The 19,092-nt window shown below is 42.9% G+C and overlaps 1 protein-coding gene across 2 annotated transcripts in view; it reads right to left on the reverse strand.

Annotated features, from left to right (window-relative positions):
* Csgalnact (Chondroitin sulfate N-acetylgalactosaminyltransferase) overlaps nucleotides 1-17,387 on the reverse strand; it is a 95,603-nt gene extending 78,216 nt beyond the window's left edge. Inside the window, exon 1 of one of the 2 annotated variants that reach the window (XM_043416382.1) lies at nucleotides 15,412-17,381. The gene's annotated coding sequence lies outside the window, so the exon portion shown is untranslated. Of the gene's footprint in view, nucleotides 1-15,411 lie in introns of both variants that reach the window. The other variant, XM_043416378.1, reaches the window with a different exon arrangement.
* Between the last annotated feature and the right edge of the window lie 1,705 nt (nucleotides 17,388-19,092).

Genomic DNA, 19,092 nt, shown 5'->3' on the forward strand with positions numbered 1-19,092 from the left:
CTCGAAAGAGGACGTTCCCTATCCACAGCACAGACTTTCCGCTCATCCTCTTCCCTCCTTGGAACAACCTGGGCCCCGTTGTAACGGTGAGAAAAAGGTGAGAGAACCCGTAGCTCCATGCAGAGCTTCACGTGCCTCGTAGACATGGGACGTTTTACTGAAAATGGACGCATTTCGACCCTCGAAATTTTCAATCTCCCTCGAGTCCGGGGACGTTGAGAAAGAGAGTGAAAAATTCCGTCACGAAACTTCGAGAACGCAACATTATTTCGATCCGTTATACTCGCACCATCGATTTGACGAGCATATTTAATCGAATACTCGGCCTCAAGCTGCCTCCTTATAAATGACAAAATCGAATAAGAAAAACCACGAAAATGAAGTAATTGAATCACGAGGATCAAACAAGCGAGGAGATTCGTTTCGAAACGTCTCGAATGTCGACGAATGGAGTGTGAGGAAGGCTGGAGGGGGGGGGGGGGGGGGGAAACAAAATGAAAAAGATGGAGGCGAGAGTCGAGCGTGCAACGGAGGGAATGATAAAATGAATATGCATTGTAAGTAAAGGAAAGGCGGACGGTATTCCAAGAGTCACACAGTACAAGCTTTGCTCACTGCGTGCTAAAACCCCATACAGCCTAGCGAAGAAAGCCCGATTCGTACATGCGCAAGCATATCTATAGATACGCTTATATATTCATCTTCCTTCCTTCCGTTATTCTCGGGGCGTTAAAGCGGCTGGAATGGGGTAAAAATTAAGTGCTTCGCGGTTCTCGCTTCTGATAGTCGTCGTGCGATGTATGGAATATGAACGAGAGGAGAAAAAATTCTCGTGCCACAATGAGAGAATGAAATGTGATAAAATTAGACGAAAAAAGATGAAATGACTCGCGCACAGGGGGGAGAGACTTTTTCCAAGGCGTGGAGAATGCGCGTGTCGGAAATTGAAGTGAATTCATCGTCGAGTACATCGGACCCGGCGAGCGTTATTCTTTACAAGCGCGTTATTAATTTCAGTATGAAAAATCTCTTACAACATTCTCAGTATTTACGAGGAGAAAGGACGTTGAGAACGCGCATAAACATCGCGATGCACCGCGATAAATATTGTTTATTGAGAATTGGCATACTCAGGCCGGACGGCAATATCGTAAAAAGAAAATATCCCGATAGCGCAAAAGCAATCTTCGTAATATGAGAGTGGCACATAGCGTGTAGCAAAGTATAAATAAAAAAGAGGGGATTGAATGGAGGGGAGATATGATATCGAAATTCCCGTGACGTGGCATAAACTCCCAGCGCTTTCACGATCTCGACAATTGATCGATTGTTGCACTCGACGTTTCCCAGAAAAAATACCAATCGAAGGACTAAACGAGACCTTCTTTTTCTATTATATTGCTCCGGATGAACTGCAGCCAATGGAAGTAGATTAACTCGAGGGTGGATGCAATGGCACGTGGAACGCTGAATCTACGTGAGAAAATATTCTCAGATTCCATCCAGGTTCGTAGTCGGTATCAAATTCATATTTTACGATTGTATTTAAATGCATAAGGAATACAGAAAAATCAATGAAGCTTTGTATCATTCGTCTCTATGAGGGATGAGTGGCTTTGAGGGGAAAAAAGTCGATAAGAACTCGTGTAAGACGTTTGATCGGAAATGAAATAGAATCGCTTTGTATCAGGGAGAGCGATTTTTTCAAAGTTGTGCAACCATCCGCGATGAAGGGATGGTTCACTGTCCAGTATTATTCATCCTGGAAGGATCTTCCGGAAAGAGCTGGTCAAGGATAACGAGAAGAGAAATAATGATTTTTTTCGTTAGAATTGATGGAATCATTTTTCATACGAAGCGAGCTATTGGCTGAGTAAAATCCAAGAAAATATGAGAGGAAACCAAAATGGGCATCGATCGGAAGGCAAGAGCTCCAACCACCGATTTCGGATGATCGTGCGCGGGTGTGCAAGTGCATTAATGGTGGAACTCGCATCACTTTTCGCCCCCTGCCTACCCCCTGGGCAAACCCATCCGCGAGCTTTCAGACTTGCACTCTCTTTTCTCTCGCTACTCAACTCTTCCCTGCCCCGCTCCACCCGCCTTTTTCTCTCACTCACATTTTATGCCCTTACTTCCTCTTCCACGTGATGCACTTACGCTCGTTCACGTGGCCAGAATCCCATGCCAAATCCATCAACGTCTGATCGCTACACTTTCAGATATGAAAGCGATTTTTTTCTATCAATCCGCTAAAGCTTGCGTGGATTTTTTATATCTTATCTTCATACTTTTTCTGCGAATAGTGCGTCACAGAATTTTTCAACTCAGAAAGCTCAAACTCTAGAAACATTTTTTTCTCAAAATACTAGAAGAAAAATACGAAATTTTTTATTTTTTCAATCAGCGAGACGGCTTTTGGAAAAATAAATTCACACAAATTTCGTTTCCGAAATGTTTTTCCAATACATTTAGAACCTTCATTTTCAAATGAATAAATCAATGCATAAGTAAACATTGAAGTTCTTGACCTTCGATCTACCAATTGAATTTCTTAATCAACATTCAAACTCAATGAAAATTAACTTCTGCTCGTTGCCCTGTTATGTACTGCCAGTTGGCAATGGAAAATATGAGGTACTTTTGGTGAATCCGTACGAGATTGCAAAAGAAGAAACGTCAAACGGATTTTATTCGCGAATTAGTACCAGCTGTCAAAGTTAAATAAAACTGTCACGGTGCATCGTGTAACTTGAGTAAATTTGTCCAACGGTTGTTTCGATAGATCACGTAAAATACACACTCGCGTAACACAGATCCAAGAGAAGTTCTCGACGCGAACTCCGTTTCGTATTTCCTATGTTTATGTAATCACGTAACGCGTACGCGAGAAATTGGGATGCTTGAAATGTGCTCCTCCTCGCAAAGCAAATAGGATACTGACGGTTATTTATTTAGATCGTAACGGCGTTAGCAACGTCGTCGTCTACCGCGTAGATAACGAAAAACACTCGTACGAAGCCGTCGCTTTATACAGCTCTCGCCATCTTTTATTTCCTGCTTTTGTTACGAATACGCGGATGGGACATTCTAAGCGAAAATGCCTCATAAGGAAGGTTTTCGCGAGGTGCCACCATAACTCGATGACTCGATAAAAAAAGTAATATATTCTTTTTACACTTATTTGTTATTAATGATCGATTTAATGATCATACGGCGTGATTGGCCGGGAAATTTTACCCCAAAATCACCTGCTCGTGTCTGCATTTTGAATTCCATTTTGACCTCGATGACTTCAGTTGAAATCGTGAAATTCCAATTCGTACCGGTGGTAAACGATTCGAAGGTGCTTGGATAAGTGCGCGGTTTATAAATCAAATCGTGCCTGCGACAGGCTCCAGAGCAAATATTTCAAGCACCGATTTGCATGAGATTTCGAAAAAATAAACATTTCGCGGGGAAAAATCTAGGATTCGTTTCCTTCGAATTGAAAAACGGAAAAAACGTCATCACAATAGAAAACGCGAAACCGTCGCGGTGGTTGGGACGTCGCGGAATGCCCCTTACGTATATGAAGTTTTCTCCCCCCTTTTCGTCACGTGTGCGAAACACCCGCATTCGAGCCTTAATTCACATAAAATATATGACACGTTGCGTGACTTTGGTAGGAAAATCGTGTTTGAGGCGAGCAACAAAAGACCCAGCACAGAGCAATAGAGGTTGCAGATAGAACACACTCGATATCAGGTTACACGTATTACGTAACTCGAGAATTTTCCCATTGAAATTCAACTGCTTTTATTCTTATTTATACACAAACTTTCGTCAGCTTGAACCGAAGGTTTCCTTTTGGATTTTTAAAAACATTTTGCACAATATATTTCCACCCGAAAGTGTGTATTCGAATGGAAAATCATTTAAATCGTTTCATTCGCCACCGTTCCTGCGTGTAAATTCGCGCCTTTTTAAAAGCTCGTCGCACTTTCTCCGCTTCTCGAATCTCCAAAATTTTCTTTTTATCCGAAATTACTGAGAGTCTGCCCAAGTGTCGACCCTGCTTGGAAAAATTCTTGGCTGTCGGTGGAATAAACAGCAACGAAATGTTCAACGAAATGAACTGAGGTGATACGATTCGGTAACAACTTCGTAGAGTTTTACTTTCATTGAGACATTCGAATAATCGATACAATAATAATCTGAACGGGATGCGACTTATGGAAGGCTCGGAGCACTCGATACTTCGCGAGACGCCGACCGATTAATTTGATAGATAAATGACAGGTTTTAATGAGAATTAATGAGAAGCGCTTTAACTGTCTCGCAAGTTTTCCTCGATAAATTTGAGCTCTGTATTGAGGATTTGTTTGGGAAGAGAAGGAATGCGAAGAGAGTAAATAAGGAGAACGGAGACTGGTGGGAAGAGATTTGAGAACAAAGGTAAAGAGAAAGTGTGGGAGGAAGCAGGAGAAAAGGGGACGGGAGATAAAGAAGTGTGGTATAAGAAAAGTCGCAAATGTCCCAGTAACCCGACAGCTTTATCGTCACCAAACTCGTGGACTAAGCCATAAGCACGCCTTAAGCTCGCCAGGGGATTACGAGAGGCCAACTCCGCGGGTTATTCCTACCCCGCCCCGAGATTATCATCGTAGAAAGCTTGCTCCGGATAAGTTATCGAGGATCCCGTAACTCGTGGGCCGTAGAGCAGCGAGGCCAGGAGAATGAGAGGCACGTTTATAGGTGCGAAGCTTCTTTGATTTCTCTCTTTTATTAAAATATTGAGGAGCACCTTTGTGTTGAATTAAATCCGCAGCTTTGGGTGAGCTGTGATTGGAGAAGTAGACAAATTCAAAGGAATATTCTTCAAAGATTTTCAGCGAGGATATTTTATTTCACGCTATTTACCACCTGACTTCAATGCCTTTCTAAAACTTCCCTTTTGTCTCCTGATTTCTACGAACGTAAAGCCTCACCCTGCACCTCCTCGATCGCGTTCCTAGTTCCCGAATACAAACGTCGAATCCTGCTTTAAGCACAAAAACGCACTTTAACACAGAATTTATGGGTTCGTGAACTCGCCCGTTTCGAGTGAGCGGACCCATTTATAATGTACCTTCGGTATTTGTTAACGATGTATATACACGCCGAAGTTCGAAAGCACGATGTAATTCGATGGCTCTACAAGCGCCGAGAGGAAGCTCGATGCCTTTTACACTAGCGTAATGCGCCCGAGGGTCCGGGGCTCGTTGCCAGTCACCAATCCGCTCGAGAGAATCAAGCTCGTTTCATTCTCGTAGCGTCCGTGTCACCGCTTCCATTCGGTATGTTTCAGAAACCAAATTTACAGAGTTCACTGTGCGTCTGTGTCCCACAACGTGGAACTCGCTCTTCAAATCATACGGCGATACCTGGACGCTCTGTGTGTCCAAGAATCATAACATTTCCGAGATATCGATCATAAATGTCTGAAACGAAGCCAAATAATTCATGAGCCAGCACGAGCGAGCTGAGTACGCGATTGACGAATACAGAGAACAGCCTCGACATCTCAACTCTGAATAATCAATATATTTTATGTGACCCGCTCAAATGCCCATCGACTTACTTAGTCCCATTAATTTATCAGGAGCCGAGTGTCTCGTCGGTTTGGGCAAAGTTCTTGAGCCACCCTGTATAGATCAACAGGAAGCTCTCTCCAAATTTCACAAGTCCATTCCGTCGATCGGAAGTAATGCATTTACAGGAGAGCTCGGCGCATAATCCGTCCATATATCGTGAATGCCCGTCTGTTTTAGCTTTGTCTAGCGAGGAAGCTTCTTCCTCGGAGGAAGGCAACTCGCGACACACTTTAGTCGTGTTTAGAGCCGAGCTCAGATGTATTCAATCCACTCGCGAATTACGAGAGAACTTTGTCACATGCAGAGCTAGCTTTTCGATGAATACAAAATCCCATTGTTTTCATATCCCCCAGTGACATTTCACTTCTCCGTTCATATTATTCCATTGTCTCTTTAATCTCGCATTAATCAACAGAATTATTCATCGTTAAGCAGTTTTATGAATTTGGAGTTTACGATTCAAGTTCCTTCGTAGTTCGCTAAGAAAATTCGTGGGAATTGTTTTACTCGAAACTTACTTTTCTCACCATAGAACGAAATTTCTGTTCATTTTCTACTGCACTTTTCACTCGGCTTCAACCCCAGCATGAATAACAGTGCCAAAAAATGGAGCTGTCAGCAGATATTTCAACGGTTCACGAGATCACTGTTGCTGTAGCCCAAAAGTAAGTGTTCTTGATTAACCTGAAGCAAGCTCAGCCGTGATTAGATATTGTTATGGGGATGTGGATAATGTCGCAGGTCAAATGACGTGACGCATCTTGTGGATGTTGACCCTCTATTCGGCCGTGACTCTCTTCATCGTGTTATCGTCCCTGAACAGGCGGTGCTGACATGCTGCAATTGACGAGGAGGAGCTCGAACGTCGTGAAGCAGAGTACACTACTCGAGGGTGTGCAAAAAGAGACATAAAAAGTTTTCGATCTTCCGTCTCGTTCGGATTTTTCGAGACTTTTAATATTTCGTTTGGAAAAGAAATTTCTCTGGCTCCACATTTCGAAAATTGGAGTGGAAAACATCGATTTTTTGCTACTTTTTTCCATCAATTGTGCCGCATATTCGGAAGGGAAATTTGAAAATATCCTCAAATTCGAGGAAAAATTTGGTCATTTTCTCCGAAAAGATTCAGCCACCTCGAAAGGGGTTGGACGGCTACGTCCGTTCCTGCTTACGGATTAGGGGCCACGAGACTCAAAAAGCACGTATGGCCATTTCTCCTTCCCATGCCCAGCACGGCCGACTAAAGCCGAGCCATACTACTGACGAGCAGAGTCACGTGTGTGAGGCATTTTGCACCCTCTACTAACGGGCCTCCACAATCTTCAATCTAATTGATTGCATCAAGATAAAATGTGAATTCCGATTTCTTTCCACGCTCATTCCTAATGATTCGTTGTGGCCTGAAAACGTTATTATTTTATCATTTTCCCTCCGGAGTCCCTCACGCTACTTTTTAATGAGATTCGGAAATATTTCTTAAAAAACATCGTTCAAAATAATATGCTCATTCAATTCCTATCGAAGTTCGATTAATTGAAAAACGAAAAAAAACGCAGTCCGAATCGAGTGGAATCGAAAGAACTCATTTCCCTCGCCGCTCTATGCGAATGAGTTGAGGAATTTCTACTTAAAAAATGCTCAGCACTGATCGATAAATCGATAAATATATCTTGAGTTCCTCCACCAAAAGAGGCAATCGCGCAGCATCCATTTTCATGAAAATACGACGCAATAAGACCACGAAAATTTCTATAGTATAACAACGTGCATCTCCAAATTTCCAATAACACACAAGATAATGGAATCGAACAGAGAGTAACCACTGATCCATGAGCAAATAAATTGCACTTTTAATGAAATACAAAGTGCAGCTGAGATTGGAGAAGAGCTCAATATATCTTGGGTGGAAAATTCTTAGAAACCGACAAATGGACAGACAAACTCGAAGAGTTCGTGAGACTGTTTTACGGCGGGTAAATAATTGAGAATTCTCCTGAAATATCATTCACAGACAGGTCATTTTTAGCCAACATTTACTTTGGAAGAGACTCGGAAAAGCATTCAATGAATAAAACAATAATTGAATATCGACAAAGTCAGACTTTTGATAGTATTTGTTCATCAAGCTGACGCGGTAGCCTCGAAAAAATGAAAAATGTGCCTTGATCCCATGCAGCAGCGGTACTAACGATGTTTCTTTCACTGCAAAAACCCGGTTTGATATTCCTTCTGAAAAATATCATTTGAAAGTTCGATAGAAAGGTAAAGTATAAACGAAGTCGTATAGAGATTCAAATCTGCTATTTCGTTCTCGAATGTCCTGTAAATCCATAAGTTTTTGTGTACATAAGTTAGAAAAGTACAAAAGCAGAGCTCCTATGGATTGATATACAGAGGATCGTAAACTTTACGGAGTAAGAGAGGAAAGGGCTTTTGTAAATAGCACCACGGTACAGAAGATATCGATCGCAATATCTGAAGTTCTATACAGTTACGAGGATTATATTGACTTCGGGATACGTACATGACCTCGCTATTTATTCTCTTCGCCGTGACCCCAGGATGAAAAAATTCTATGGACCCCCTTATTGAACGTGTACAATCGATCGAGCCAACAGTGTTCGTCCACACGAGGAGAAAAAAAAACAACATCGCGCAATAAAGTCTCGTGATCGTGACAAAAAATACTCTTTTCAGGCGATCGGACCAACAAAATTGGATTTTTGTCCGGTTCGACGAAAAAAATGAGAAAATTAAAGTGCTATCGGTTGCGATCCAGTTTACAACAGCTTTTAAAAACTGTTTTTTTTTTTTTTTTTTTTTTTATCACCGTTCATTATTAAAGTATTCACCATTCTTCGAGTCGCCCAAAGAATTTTTTTACATGTCCTCGCACGAGATGCTTCGATGAAATTTCTTCGATTGAATCACGTCGCACTTTTGCATTTTTTTCTTGTTTATTAAAGAACTTTAAACGATACTTTTTGATCCTGTATAAAAGGTGAAAACTTTGTTACAAATTTATCTTAGAGCATGATAAGAGTGTACTGACGATGGATTACAATTTCTCGACGCCTAATTACTCGACGTCTTCGAGAATACATATATATAATGACGGTGAAGTTACTGACGAAAGAAACCGGGGCGGAGACTTTTCTGACCAAGTATTTTCTTTCATCCCTCCCCCTATTTATTTACTCGTCAATTAGCTCTCGGCACTGTGTATACTTTCTTCTTCATTTAATGGTACGTGCTCAGCCCTCATTTGCACATCCCTCTGCATCCCTTTATGCGAATGCTTTACGTAAATTCGACTAAAACTTTCCAAATTATCCTTCGAGCTCCCGTAATAATGGTGGAGTTCATGGGAATTAGGTCGAATTAGTGAGCAAAAAATTCGTTCGTTAACACGAACGGTGTTTTCGAGCAACTTTCACATTCGACACGTCGAGCCTAAAATATTTAAATTGGAGTAAATCTCACGACGTCGAATGAAAAAGTTTTATGAAAAATTGTGGGCCAAATGGAAAGACGACGAAGACTAAATATTCGTGAAAACGGTCAGAAATTCCATTGGTCGAATTCCAGTCAATGTTTGCGGTTTTCGGCCTACATATCCCGCGCCGCGGCACAGTGTGTGCCGCACTGTCAGAGACCCGGCTATTCGCGAATCAAGCATTTCAATGGTCCATTCTTCTTCACCGATATCCCACTATTATCGTCTCTCTTTGCCAAGGGATCAAGAACTCTGCATAACGTGTACCACGTTCTCTCTCGCTCTCTCTCTCTCTCTCTCTTTTCGTTCCTTTCTCTTGCTCTCACGCGCTCTCCGATTTCGTGCTCTATCGCCTCTCGCCCTGCCCTCTCGGGCCTTGCTCCTTCCGTCTCCTCTCTCGTTTCCACCCAGCGGAGGAACAGCTCTGACGCTGTTCTCTTATCGGTCTCGCCGCCATGCCGCAAATACCGATAGCACGCTCAACAAAAGCTCTTGGTTTCTCTCGCGCGATTGGACCCAAAAGCGAAAGGGAATGCGAGGGCGCGAATTCGAACCCAACAAAAGCGATACACGGCGTATGCTCGCTGTTTCTATCATACTTTCAATACGATTCATTTTACTATTCTGCCGGGGAGCGTACCGTGCAGAGGCATACATTGAACCCCGGTTAGTACTAAAACCCTCGCGATGTTGCTGGAAAAAAAACGTAATAACCGTTGACGAGTACAAGAATCTGTACGTACGAATACAAATGTACGAGCAATTTTAAACAATGCTCGATATTTCGATGCTTCTCTGTCCACGGGGACTCTTCAACCCTGGGAAAAAACACCGCCATATATCCCCGAACGTTTAAAGCCCGATTCCGACTCCTCTGCGTAACGGTACGACGCATCAATCTTCGAACCCGCACAATTAACCAATCACCGATTCACGTAACTCGTTAATTCATTTACCATAATTAATTTAAATGCTTCTACTTGCAAATAGATATTTTTCCGATCGGTTTTATCGAGCGAAATTTTCGCTCTCCGAGCCGCCCACACCGATAGGACACACGCTCACATTTTTGTTGAGAATTATAATCAGGAGGTAGTCCATGCTGCTTTTCCACACGAATATAATTATTCACGTGTGCCATGAATAATGCTATTCTCGTGTGAACAATGTCCTGAGGGCAAAGCGTATGTATATAATAAATAAATTATAAAACCCAGACGTGTATCCAACTTGACATTGCCTCAACCATGCTCGTTCGAACTCGGTCACGCGTGTTATAATATAATGCGTTTGTCGTTATTGGGAATGCAGAGGAGGGGGGGGGGGGGGGGGGAGACGGCGGCGGCATATATTTATGCATGAATACTCCGCGGGGTATAATAATCCTGACGCATAGACAACTCCCTCGCGGAACTGCACCATCGAGCTCGACTCTCGTTCGTTTTATCTTCCTCATCCCTGAATAAAAAGATGTTTCGTTCGAAAGGAGAGAAAAAAAATCATTCAATTAGTAAGCTTGCAATTACAACTTTGTTTTTTATTGATTTTCATGTGGCGACAATATTGGTTCACAGTTTTCAAGCCCGCATTTAAAACATGAATCGAAAAACTTATTGAAGATTCGCAGAAAAGTATGTGGAAAAAATCTCGATTCAGGAATGCTTTCTAGTTCTGCAAAATTTGATGAAATTTTCAAGGCCTTACACGCACTTGCAGCGGGCGAAAAAACGTGATTTCCTTGATTCTTTTTCGATAAGAAAATGAATGTTTATTGAAAAACGTGCACGACGTTACAGCTGCATTCCAGTTGCACCTTTTTTTGAGCGTCAGTTACGGTGGACATGATAACTAAAAAACTTTTAATCCGATCCGTACGAAATTTATACCACTTATTTGTCGTAATAATAGCTCGGGCCTAGACGAAGGATTTGTAAAAATGTTGATGAAAAAAAAGGCGACTGTTTTAACAGAAAATTCATTTTTTGAAGCGCTAAATTTTCGGTTTTTTTTTACAACTTTTTTTCCAACAAAATACGAAATCCTTCGTCCAGGCCCTACTTATTAAAGTGATATAAATTTCGTATGGATCCGGTTAATAGTTTTTTGGTAATCGCGTCCACCGCAAGGGTATTTAAAAAAAAACGATTCTGAGATAATCGCGTTTAAAGATTCAAGTACAAGACGACCGCGCGCACCGGGCAGTCGGCTGAAATACCCACATAACTACGAATCTAATGCTCCGATCTTTATGAAATTTCGTGAGAATATTCTTCAGTAATTTTCCTTGAAAAAAATCTAATAAACAAAGTTTTTGATTTTTCCGCCCATCACAAGTGTAAGCCCTTAGTTGACGCGGGATAAAATCTGAATTTAGTCTCGCGCAGAGGTAAAATCGAACTTTTAGGATCCGCCGCGTACACCCTGCCGATGGACGAATGTTAAACGTTATCCTCCTCTCAGTATACGCGGACGTAAGTTTAGGAAAATAAATCAGAATCCCAAGAAAAAGCAGCGTGTGAATGATCATACGGTGTGATTGAGTAGATAGTCGTTGGAAGCGAGATCTGGCAGTGAATTCTTCACCGAAAGCTCTACAATATTATAGCCACATGAGCGTGCTTCATAGTCTGCCGTATATCCGCGTGCTGTAGATATTTCTCGACTCTCTCGGATCCGTCTGGGTGTGCAGCGTCGCACGAGCGACGATGAATTTCACTCTTCCATCCTCCGCTTCTCAAGTCTTTCCTCTTCCCCAACCGAAAAGCTTTCCCCCGGTACAATGTCGTCCCATTATCAAGAAGAAGCTTCATCTAGATACTCCGAGCGTACACGCATACGCGCGGCGGACGGATATTATATTTCTCGGATATAAATCGTACTTTCTATAGATCAACATCGTGAATCTTCATTCACAGTTATGTGGACCGCTTGCACATGCTGTTTTTGAAGAAAAAATATTCTAAAATAACCGCGTCTGATGATAACGCCCCGCGGAAGGCGAAATCGGATTAAACGTTGAAGAATTGAGATGAAAAGATCGTCTGATCCCACGTTGAATGAGCACAAAATTATGTTACTTATGAAAGAAAAGAATCCTCGAGTGCGACGAAACCAGGAGAGGACATTGCTCAAAACTGTGAAAATATAAAACGTAACCAAGAGTGAATTATTAGATGTCTTATTCCGTACGAGATTGAAGCCTGCAGAGAATGAACATTTGGAAAACTCCTCTTCATCGTTCTCCTCTGTGCCTGGCCTGCTCTGTTCGGCTCATTTATTTGTGCCCGTTTCTCTTGAGAGGATCTCCTCGTAATATCATCTCATTATCAGAACGAAGACTGCGCGTCCGCGTCCGAGTGCTCGCCCTCTGGCTCTCTCTTTTTCTCTAGCTTTTCTTCAACTCGTTTCCCTTCCTCTCATTTCCTCAAAAATGTTCGCTTTTTCTTCTCGCAGATGCGGACAAAATCTCTCGTTTTCTTGATATGCCCCAGCTCTTACGTGTGCAACCGCCCATCGGGGCTTCGAGCGTTCCTCCTTTTTGTCCTCGCGTTCGCGTTGCAGCTCTTTCTCCACGAAGTTTCCTCCTGCCTCACAGGCTTCTCGACAATATTATAATTGATGGGGAATGATGTCGTTAAGGGGTCGCGAGAGGGCTTCGCGCAAGGGCAGGAGGAAGGGGGCATGAAGTACGGGCGAAAAAAGAGACGCAAAACCTGACCGACCAGATGGAAGAAGCCGAGAAATGAAATTCTTCATGTACGAGAATATATTCGGTCGCGAGCTGGCTCGTTGGATTTTCGATGAGGAGAAACTTTCAGACGAAATTGAAAATCTCTCGGGCTGCGAGGCGCGGCTTATGACACAAATGTTTCATTTAACTTGGCAAAGTTTCTACTGTGATTCTAAGGTCACGGGGTTTTTTAAAAAACATGTTTTTTTCACGGAAAAGCAAACCTTTGAAGCAAGCCTTTGAGTGGTGGAGAATTTAAGTGAAAAATTTCGTATGGAAATATGCAGTTGCTCATAATACGACGAAGATCTCATTAGACGCGTTCATGACACGCTGACAAATTTTTCTTCAAACCTCACCAGTCAAAGTTCCCATAAAATGATCGTTATGAACTTTGCGTCGCAGCATACGTAACTATACATTCGTATATCAACGTGCAACCACACCAACGTTGCTTATCTTTTAAGGTTGCGTCTCGCTCTCGTCGCGGCGCGTTATGCTGGCGCATTGTTAAAAGTTCAATTCCGTGTTTCATGAAATTAGAGGGGAAAAGTTTTCGCGAGCACACGCGAAAGGGCTCCCACATTAGCGTGGGCTGAATACAATATTTCTCGCGTCATGATAATGTACGCCCACGCGAGTGTATTAGTTTTCCTGCAGCTTCCTCTCGACCTGATGGCTTTTGTGCTAGTTTTTCTCGTTATGATGTTCGTCTATGGTTAAACTCGTAGAACCAGCACGTTTAGATCTACGCGCATTTTCCTACTTTCCGCGTCTACGATAGATTCTAACAATGAGGCGTGTGGTTTTCATTCAAGATAATGGAGTCGGTGAGTTGACACGAATCTTTGATACGGAGCTTCCTTCCAAAGGAAAATAAATGTCGAAGTAAAATAAAGTCGGTTATTCGTTAAATCCCCTTTTAAGGGCTGTGAGCAGAGTGTAAACGTTGAAATTTCAGGTGTTTTTCCCTTATTTTATAAATAAAAATTGGTTGGATGGATTTGAATAAAATATTGTACGTACTCAGAAGTACTGGAAAATTTTATTTTTTATTTTTTTCATGCTACTTTTTGGTATAATGGCGTGTAGAAAATGGCATCCCTTGAATCGGCGTTGGCAGCAAACCTCAAAAATGGAACATCTCAGGACAAAAAGAACCGAAAGATTTTTAAAATATATGCCATTAGCTATTGCATGACTTAGGGGATTTTCGAAATATCGTTGAGAATAATAATTTCGACAAAAGAAAAACAAAAAAGTTATGAAAAAACGGCTCGTCGTGCTGAAAACGTAGGTTTTCCCTACAAAATGCAATTCGAATCGTGTCGCTGGGATAAAAACTCTTTCCGTTTTGCTGTCAACGCCGATTCAAGGAGTGCCATTTTCACCACACCGTTGTACAAAAATACACCATTAAAATAAAAAAATAAAAAAATAAAAATTCTCCAATACTGCTAAGTTTTTATTTATAAAAGAAAGAAAAGAACACCTAGAATTTCAACGTTTATACTGTTCACAGCCCTTAAAGGTTACCAAAAAACAAATTTCAGCAAAGATCTGACAGAAAATGATTTCTCCATCGCACCGTACGATAATCAAAAGTATTTTATCTCTAGAAAAGCGAAAAACATTTTCATCGATGTTGAGTTATGGCACGAGTGCTGCGATTGTCCAACGAATTACGTTATCAGCGTTGCTTCATCCTAATGGATAATTACGCGAAGTGTGAATGCATGAATAAAATACTTTAAATGTAATTTCCGTATTGTAGTCCCGGGCTGCTCGGGGGAGGGTGGCCATTGAGTCTGCTACTTTTTCCGCTATTTCGTGCAGCTAAATGGCTCTGCCGTATCCTTTTGATTAAGATACGTATTTCTGACAAAGTTTGCAACTACCGTTTCAAAGCGTCTTTCCTCGTGCATGCGCCTCCCCCGAGCTTCGTACATTTCAGCGTCGCGACAAAAAGATCATTTGGCGCTCCTTTCGCCACCGGCTTTTCAACGAGTTGGGATAAAACTGCTTGATTACATGCCCAATTAGCGTGTTCTCAGACATCGAGCTCAGTTACGAGCGAGTCAAGTATTTCTGCACCGTAAGACGACCGTGTCTCTGGATCCCTATTCCATCGAATTTATATTATCGAATTAATTGACCGTTGTGGAGTTCTCATGACAACAGTAACGTCAGCTTTTTGAAACCCCAAACGATCTTCGTGGTGTAAACTCGTTCCAACTGCGCGATCATAACAAAAAAATTCATTTTTTCAAAAAAAAAATCACAAGAAAGCCAGAAACATTGAAAAATGCTTGAGCCATACGTCGCACGACATTCGTCCATTCACGAAACGCATCTCTCGAAGTTGACTGTCAAAAAACCAAGGTAAAGAGGCAACAATTTTCGAACAGCGATAACGAAAAGTTTTCATCTCCAATCATTATTCCCTGAACGTAAAGTACTTGAAAAAACGTCAACGTACAATATAAAAAGTGCGTATCTCCTTCGCCCTCATTATTTCGGTAAAATACCGTAAATTCAGCTGTGCTCCATTACATTATCATGGAACTAACCTTGATTGGTGCTTCCCACGTCCTCTTGGCAGCTAGTCCCTTCCGCCGATAAGCGGAGTCTTCGCATCACAATGCTCGTGTTCCTCGGCGACCTCAGCGGTATATTCCTTCTCTGATTCTCTCCTCCGCACTTTCTCTCTCTTTCCCCGTGGCCTGTTTTCCGCCCTCGTTCTCTCAGTCGTTTTGTATATTACTTCTGCACAGCATCCAACACTCGTGCGTGTATATCTCGTGCGGCTTCTCCACTTCAGAGTTGTTTCTGCGACGCGGCGACACTGGCGCAAAGTCCCCGCACGTTTCACTGTTCCATATACGTATATGTGTACGCTATACGTCAGAAATGATATTTATATAGAGCCCTACGTACACGCTGTGCACTAGGATGCGACTCCTCGGGGAGTTATGATTCACTGGCGCCACGCGTACTATCCTACACCTCATTTCGCTTCCAGGAGCCATGCATCTACGCGCGCGCGAATCTGTTATGTTTTATTAAATAACCCTCGCTATATAGACATGCAAGCACTGGTGGGCATGCACACGGACATAGAGCGGGGCTCTCGAACGATTAGCTCGTGATTTATGGTTCGCTTTAACACGTTCAAGGTGTTTTCTGCTGACGACGATTCATAGAGGTCATAGGGAAAAGGAAGTTGAGGCGAAGACGATTTTCGGCTCGATTTTCGGTGGAGTTTGGTACGCGGATTTGCTTATGGAATGGGCCAATCGGAGGTTTTCTGTAATCTGATTCGAGGATAATTTTATAGGCTTGTTGGAAGATCAAAGCTCCGTGTAGAGTCCTCCGGGGATCTGCGTCATTGATATTCTCGTGTTTCCATCCGTAGGGGTTTTAACACTCGTGCATTTGCATTTACGCGAATGTTTGAGTTCACATGGACTCGTACGTACGCGTAGGGAGCTCACGCACGAGGATATTATGTACGGTTGAGCTCGACGCGAAAATCGGTCAATCCGATCGAATTGGCGAGGCCGTTTCTATTAATTTGTTGCACCAATGCGTCCAGCACTATCAGAGACGCGGAGAGATAAAGCCCGCTGTATTATTACCACGGAGATATTCTCTCTCGTGATGCCAATGAATTTCTCATCGCGACGTCAGCACGTGTACACGCTATTTCGTCCGATGCCATTACGCAGAGCCTTCAGCCTCGTCGAATATTAATGGTCAAACGTGAAAAACTGATGGAAATTTTATTTTCACTGTTGAGACAGGAGACGAGGCCCTGCGTCGTCCGATTAATGGAAAATACGATGAAATTCGAGTGCATTAAGCAAACGAGGGAACCCTTTTATTTTGTTTGTTTGCGTTCGACACGTGCCGGTGTTCCAATCGCAAAAGATCAAACGATCCCACGAGCTTGAGCGTCTAGAGATTTTCTCACGGGGATAAAACTCTTTTGAGCTTTCGCGTAAGCAACGTTTGAGCTTCTTCGAGCAAGGGAGCAACGCGCGGGACCCCAATTTCCCAGCATCCCGTCAAGCATCAATTACCCTCGACTCCAAAAACGTAAGATCCAATGCGGCCACATAGAAATTTTCGGCAGATTCATCGATCGTCGGGAGTGAGCGAGGCGAAAATCCACAAGAACACAGCGTCGGAGACACGTGACGAATAGAAATTAAAAGTTTCCTATTTTTCTCCAATTGCCAAGAAATTTTCTTGAGAAATGACAATATTCCATGGGTTCAAAACATTATTCTCGATGTCCGTCCGCACCTCTCCTCCGCCTCCTTCAATTGATATCATTTTTTCCGAAAATCTTTTGAACGATCCCCGATGATCGAAGATCCGGCGAACGCATACTGTCAACTCGTATTATTCGTGATCGAAATAACCTCCCGTGCACATGGCTATACACTAAAGTGACGCAACGGAATGTCGAGGAAACAAAATGCGATCGAGCAAAGGAGTCCTCGCGTATCGAGGTTGCCGGTACCGCGGCCCGTGGTAACCTGTCGGCCCGAAGCCGCGGTTCAGCCTGCAAAAGCCCTTTCGATGCGCAACCCACGCATCCATCCGCGCCTCTTTCGCTCCTCTACCTCCTCTCGCGTTTGCGCTTATGCGAGGAGTCGAGAGCGAGCGAGAGAAAAATTATTCATCCCTCTTGCTCTCGCGCTCCCCCCCGCCTTCCTATCTTTCTTTCCGTCGGTTCACTCTCCGTCTCCCTCGTAGAACTCGTCGGAGCTTTCCGGCGCTCGCGACGAGAGGGAACGAACTGGAGTTGCTTCCCTCTCCCCCCACCTTAGCCTATGAGCTCAACTCCTCTCTCTCTCTCTCTCTCTCTCTCTCTCTCTCTCTCTCTCTCTCTCTCTCTCTCGAGCAGAGCTTTTGCCGCAGCTCTCACATCTCTCACGTTCCGTACAGCGACACACGCTCGATCGTCTGTGTACACACGTGCACTTACACGTAGCTCCCCTGTAGACGTAAATAGGATCCCCCGATTTTGCGGGTACACACAACAGCGGTAAAGAGAAAGAGGGGGAACCGAAGAGGAGCGGAAGTAGTCACGAAAATCCTGGCTCCGAGGAATTAGCAGTGACACGAGTAAAGGACGGAACAAACAATTCGTATATGCTGAGGTGTTGATGACTTCGAACCTCTCTCGCGGGCAAAGCTCAAAATGCGATCGTACTGAAGGAGCAGGGGCGTACCGAACGGGCGGTATAAAAATTTTCATTCATTCGTCCACATGGACGGAGAGCCAGAATGATTTTAGTGGAGTGGGAATGCAATTTGAATTTCAGAAAAAATCATGATTCGTTACAGGCCTTAATCAGCATACAATTTGAGCTCTCGGTAACACATTTTTTGAGAAATTCGTGCAACGACGCATTATTGAATTTCAGTTGAAAGAGAAATAAAATGTGATACTATGATGAAGAGAAATTGCGTTGCATTTCGTGTCAAAAATGTTGTTTACCAATTCCACGAATTCGTTTCGCAAATTTTCACGTTGCTCGTCCCCCTTTTTTTTCACATATGCCGATGAATTCTACTCCCAAATTCCGTATCAAGGGTGAAGAACAAAAGAGAACATTTTATTCTGTATAAAACCCAGTAATCGATTCTCCCCTGAGAAAGACTGCTTTGGATTCTAATTTCGAAAAAGCTCCGATCACTGGTTGAAGAAAAATTGACGAACAAAATGTAACATGATTTTTCCTCCGATACACGAAACCCTGCGACTAAGGCGTCTCCACAATGCATTCTGATAAAGATAGACGATCGATAAAAAAAAGTACCGCACGTACGAATGAAAAAAATTGTTATCGGTCTCGTTGGAAAATCGGTGAAACAAATTTTCGAACTAAACGACGAGCTCGATGCACGCGACAATACGCGTGCAAACTTATTTTCGGATATTTTGCACACATTGAGACCGAACGCACACCCACCAGTAGCGACGTTACGTAACAGGGGATGCAATTCTCCTCGATATTGTATCGCTTCGAGCAAAAATCTCTTGCACCAGAAATGTAATTCGCTAATGCACACCCCTTTGCCCACTGCGAGCACGCACCCACACAACGTACGCTCTTTACAACATAAATTTATCTTCGCAACACGCACAAGAGAAACAAAACGAGCAGCAACGATTTTCGGTTTGATTTCAACGGGTAAAAGCCTTCGTATGGGATATTCTTGCCAGCGTAACCAAA

This window comes from Venturia canescens, chromosome 4 (assembly GCF_019457755.1).
Source record: "Venturia canescens isolate UGA chromosome 4, ASM1945775v1, whole genome shotgun sequence".
NCBI lineage: Eukaryota > Metazoa > Arthropoda > Insecta > Hymenoptera > Ichneumonidae > Venturia > Venturia canescens.